General features: G+C 41.1%; 1 protein-coding gene across 13 annotated transcripts in view; it reads right to left on the bottom strand.

Moving 5' to 3' along the window:
* LOC103666431 (S100P binding protein) overlaps positions 1-6,000 on the bottom strand; it is a 47,340-nt gene that overhangs the window by 4,991 nt on the left and 36,349 nt on the right. The window lies entirely within an intron of this gene.

Here is a 6,000-nt window from a genome sequence, read left to right as displayed (position 1 = left end):
GAAAACAGGCACTGGTCCTAATACTATCTATGATTATCACAAGCAGCATAAAAACTATAAGCCAGGGAGGGAAGCTTGCTCTCAGATGATGATGATGATGATGGAGCAGCAAAAATGACAGCCACCATTCATTCATTCAACACTTATCAGCTCCTACAATGTGTGAGGAACTTTACTGATTTCTAGAATACGGTGGTAGACAAGACACTGTACCTGCGCTCAGTTAAGTTTATATAGGAGACAGGCAATTCCAAACCTTGTGGTAAGTGCAGTGACAGGAGAGACACAGGCTGCTGTGCGAGCACAGACACTGGGGGTGGGGGTCTGAGAGGGCCCTCTCCAGGGGCAGTAAACCAGAAGCAGGGGTCAAAAGGATTTCTAGAAGTTAGTGAGGAAAGAGGGGTGGAGGTGCGGGTATTCAAGAGAAATAGCTAATACAAAGGCCCAGAGATACAAGACAGCAAAATACATACAAGAAACAAGAAAAGTTGAGAATAGAAGGCAGATGGGAGCTTTTTGCTAAGCAAGAAAAATTGTTGGAGGCAATTTCTCAAACACCTGGGAGCCTGGCAAGGTGCTATGCACTTTACATACTATCTTACCTAATGCTAAAAAAATATCTCATATGGAGATAAATGTAATTAACATCTTTTTGGAAAGGGGAAACTGTGGCTCAAGGAGGTAGACTTGCCTTAAATGCTCATTAAACCAATCTCAAAGCTGGCTCCTGTCTGACTCCATGCTTTTGCCACCATCCAATAATGCTAATTTTGCACTTAAAGGCTGAGACTTAGGTTGAAGCTCGCAAAAACAGAAATTATGATTAGAGAGAACAAAATAATTTCCCTAGACCAGTGATTCTCAAATGTTAACATGCATCATAATCATAAGTATTATAAAACAGATTACTGGGTCCCAACCCCAGAGTTTCTGATTCTGTAGTTCTCCAGAGGGACCTGAGAATTTGCATTTCTAATAAATGCCCAAGTGATGCTGATGCTGCTGGCCTGGGAGTCACACTTTGAAAACCACTGCCCTAGACAGTAGATACTTTTCTTTCAGCTAGCTCACACATTTCTCACTATCGTCTCCACTATGCTCTCAGAAACCAAAAGCAGTTGAACTAGGCTACAGACCATCTTTTCAAGTTCTGGTAAAAGATATTTACTTAACTTTTAGGACCAATCTAATTTATTGGAAGCCTCAAGAAGTTGAGCTTTGCAGAGAAAGTATATACTTTGAAGTTAGGCAGACTTAAATTAAAATTCCAATACAGCCACTAACTAGCTCCGTGACCCTGGGCAAATCATTTCGTTTCTTCTAGGCCCACCTGACTCACCTATGAAATACAGACAATAATACTATCTAGCATGAAGTTGGACATTAGGAACACCGCACATAAAAGACGTAGTAAAGGGCCTGACACGAAGCTGTTCTGCGCTATGTGCTAGCCACTGTTACTATGGTGTTACAGCCACGGGCCTATGTTAGTTTGCAGAGACTCTTCGGAATCATGTGACAATCAATCACCTCTCTGTAAGGAAAAATGTTTATTAATTGGATCAGTCTACACATAAACTGTGACATGTTTTGTAACACTCAGCAGAAATTCTCTAACCATAGCGAGAGGATACTCTCCAGGAAAAATTTATAGATTCATTACAAGCTTCTGTGCAGTTAAAATAAAAAAGTACAACCAAGGGTAAAAGAAGACAGCTGACAAAATGAAAAATATATTTCAAACATATCTGGCAAAGTTTTAATGTCCTCATTCTACAGAAGTAATCTCCTCATGAACAAAAGAGGTCAAAGGACATGAATAGGCACTTCACAAAAGTAATACAAATCATCAATAAACATAATAAAAAGATGTTCAATCTCACTAATATGGGAAGAACACACATTAATCTCACTTCTTAAAAAGGAAATATAAAGCAGAAAAGAGTTTCTCCATTAAGAAGGGAAGTAGCTTTAGATTAGAAAAGCCCTTGCCTGCTGGATGTGTTAAGTAAAAATCAAAGGTCTCAAATCAAATTGCCCTTCCCATAGCCTACATTCACATCACTAGCACCCCACTCATTCTAGGCCTGCAAAAACCATTTCAGTCAGGGGAAAAACCAGCTTTGAGATTTGTTTTTCCTGCCAAAGCATCACCAAAGGAGGGCTGGCAAGATAAAGATATTGTGGTACCTAACCTCAAAATGGAACAAGATTATCTGCAGACCATGTCCTTCAGCTCACTCATCTCTTGCCGGCTAGATCCTATAAAATTGTCCTGATGATGGAGGCTAAAGATACACTATTAGCCCCCTACAAAGAAACCTATTCACTTTAAACTCAAAGGGGGAAAAAAACTGGTCGATTAAGCCCAGGGAGGCTTCAAGTATTAAATTGCTAGGAGTCAAAATCTAGCAGGGGCAACTTACATACAGCACTTACCATGTGATCAGACACTGTCCTATGAGCTTTACATACATTAACGCATTTGTTCATTGTTATAGTAATCCTATGAGGTGTTTTCCCCATTTCACAGATGAAGAAACTGAGGGACAGAGAAACAATCTGCCCAAGGTCACACAGTTAGTTACAGAGCCTGAATTCTAACAATACGATACCATCATCGAGTTGGGTTTCCTTAAAAATTTTTCTGGGACTGACATTTCAAAGTGGGGATTAGAAAGCCAGAATCATATCACAATATGTCTCTCGTATACCCAGTTGGCACCTCGCACAGCGCTGAATAAACAAGGGCTCAATAATCAGGTCTCAGTTCATGCACCAAGAGAAGTGAGTTTTTCTTAGCACTAAGAACTTACTGAAGGACTAGGGTAACCTTTTTCAATAAGACTTGATGATCCAGAGATAAGGAGAGCTACATTTATCAAGCATCTATTATGTGCCAGGCTCTTTGCTAACTGCCTTGCATTCCCCTATCATCTAATCGTCACCACCACATGAGGCAAATACCATGATCTCCATTTTATTCATGATTAAACTGAAGCTTGGAAAAGATACTCATCCATCATCTAGTAAATCGAAAGCCAGGATTCAAACCAAGGTGGAGCTAATAACCCAAAAACCTTATTTCAGCTCATAGCTCCTATCTCTTCTGCCAAATTTCCATTCCCTAACAAGAATGGAAATGTTTGAATTTTCTCTTCACAGTCTCTAACAGATGGGCTTTCTTGGACCAACAATCAGTACCATGGGTTTATTTTAAGTGGTGGCTAAAAGGTGGCAAAGACTGTCCTTTGTTTTGTGCCTAAGAATGAAATTCATCCAAGAATGAAAGAGGAGAAAAACCTTAACATTACAGGAATGGGATAAGCAATTCATCTAAACCTTAATCTATAAATAAGCAGCTGACTAGTTTTGCGGAAAATCCAGGCTAATAACTGTCCTTAATAAGTTAGGTCAATCAATTGTTAAAAAGGAGGAGGAATGGAAGATGCTGAGTGCTTGCTATGCCAACGGCCCTTCTGACAGATTTTATATGTCACCGTACTTTGTACATGACCCTGTTTAATTAAGTGTGGCACATGGGGGTGCCTGGGTGGCACAGCGGTTAAGCGTCTGCCTTCGGCTCAGGGTGTGATCCCAGCGTTCTGGGATCGAGCCCCACATCAGGCTCCTCCACTGGGAGCCTGCTTCTTCCTCTCCCACTCCCCCTGCCTGTGTTCCCTCTCTCGCTGGCTGTCTCTCTGTCAAATAAATAAATAAAATCTTTAAAAAAAAGAAAAAGTGTGGCACATGACCCACGAACAGAGAATCTCTCTGCTGGCTAATGACCTGAGAGCTGGCCTGGCACCAACAGGTCACTAAATGAATCAATCAGACACTCTCCTCTGGAATGTGACTGTGAGCTTCAGTAACGAGAATGAGCGAGAACAGCACACAGGCAGGACTCCAGGAGAGAACAGACACGCGTGAAACAGCTCACAGAGAGCAGCAGAAGCACTGGTCACAGAGAAAGATTAGAAGTATGGGAATCACTAACTCAGCAAGGAAAACCTGAACAGGGCACAAAGGCACCCACTTCTGAGGGGCATGGGGCCTGGACCTATGGCTGATTCTTTTTACTACAAGAACTGGTTCTGTTGTTAAGCATCTAATCTTCTGTAGATCCCTAAACTCAGTTATTCTTAAAGGCAATCACAAGGTCTCTATTCCTTGCAATTAAAAAAATACCTAATACAGGGGAGGGAATGAAGAGGGAAACAAAGAAAAAATGTGCTATAGGGGTGCAGGCTACTGCTTTTATAAATACATTAATAAAATAGGAATAAAGAGGAAAAAAAGATTAAGTGGGAAACAAGAATGCAAATGTGTCACCTCTGGGTCAACAAAACGGTGATGATCTAGTGCAAATCTGGCTGGTTTCCCTCACAGACAGGGCAGGAAACAGAAGAAAGAAACAGGCATTATTACATATATTATACAACTCATTTTTGAAGTGATGTATTAGATGGGGGCTACTGAGTGACATATGACTGTCCTCAACAGTAATGCCAAATGCGGAAGCAGCATGTACATAACCTTTGCTGCTTGTGACCTCCATGAACGATCAAAGCAGAGGCTTCTACTTCTAGGCGTGTTGAATGGGCTTACCTCCCATTGTAAGCAACTAGAAACTGGGCAAAACATACGCAACAACTGTTTCAGACTGCTCAGAATCCTGATTCCTGAGAGAAGGAAAACAACTGAGGTGAATCTGGAAACTTCTTGTGAGTCTCTGAGTCTACAACTTTTCAAAATAAAAAGTTTAAAATGAAGGCAAAACAAACACTTTGTAAATAAAACAAAAGCAGAGACCTTATCACCAGCAGACCTGCACTATAAGAAACTAAAAATTGTTCAGGAAAAAGGAAAATAACAGATAGAGAAGAATCAAGAGCACTGAAAATGGTAAATATGTGAGTAAATATAAAAGACTTTTCCTCATTTAAAAAAGTCTTTAAAAGATAACTGTTTAATGTGCTGAAGGATTAAACACATATGTATATGTAAAATGTATAAAAATAATAGCATAAAAAACAGAATGGAGGGGCGCCTGGCTGGTTCAGTCGGAAGAGCACGCGACTCTTGATCTTGGGGTCGTGAGTTCGAGCCCCACACTGAGTGTAGAGATTACTTAAATAAATAAATAAACTTAAAAAAAAAAAAAAACCCAAAAACCAGAATGGAGATTTGGAAGTATATTGCTATTAGGGCCTTACATTATATATTAAGTGGTGTATTATTTGAAGGTGGACTGGTGGGTTAAAGATCCATATTATAAACAACAGAATTGTAGTTCTCAAGGTGTGTCCAAGAGTCCCTGGGAGTCCCTCCACACCCTTCTGAGCCTTTACAAGGTCACAGTTATTTTCACAAGAACGCGAAGATGTTATTTGTCCTTTCCACTTGCATCCTCTCCAGTGTACCACTGAATTCTCAAGAGGCCACATGACACGATACAGAGTACAGAACCACATATGAGAATCTAGCAGTCTTCTGTTAAGCCAGGAATTAAAAGAGATTTGCAAAAATGTAAATCAATGTCATTCTTCTCCCTAAAGTTTTGGTTTTGTTTTTAAAAAGTTATTTTTAGGGGCGCCTGGGTGGCGCAGTCTGTTAAGCGTCTGCCTTCGGCTCAGGGCGTGATACCGGCGTTCTTGTATCGAGCCCCACATCAGGCTCCTCTGCTAGGAGCCTGCTTCTCCCTCGCCCACTCCCCCTGCTTGTGTTCCCTCTCTCGCTGGCTGTCTCTCTCTCTGTCAAATAAATAAATAAAATCTTTAAAAAAGAAAAGTTATTTTTAGGGGCGCCTGGTGGTTCAGTCAGTTAAGGGATGGACTCTTGATCTCCGCTCAGGTCATGATCTCAAGGTTGTGAGATGCAGCCCTGTGTCAGGCTCTGCACTGGGCGTAAAGCCTGCTTAGGATTCTCTCCCTCTGTCCCTCCCCTCCTCTAAAAAAAAGTTATATGTAGAGGCGCCTGGCTGGATCAGTCAGTGGAGCC

The sequence above is a fragment of the Ursus maritimus genome, unplaced genomic scaffold (genome assembly GCF_017311325.1).
Source record: "Ursus maritimus isolate PB19 unplaced genomic scaffold, ASM1731132v1 scaffold_32, whole genome shotgun sequence".
Classification (NCBI taxonomy): domain Eukaryota; kingdom Metazoa; phylum Chordata; class Mammalia; order Carnivora; family Ursidae; genus Ursus; species Ursus maritimus.
This window is presented reverse-complemented; position numbering and strand designations above follow the sequence as displayed.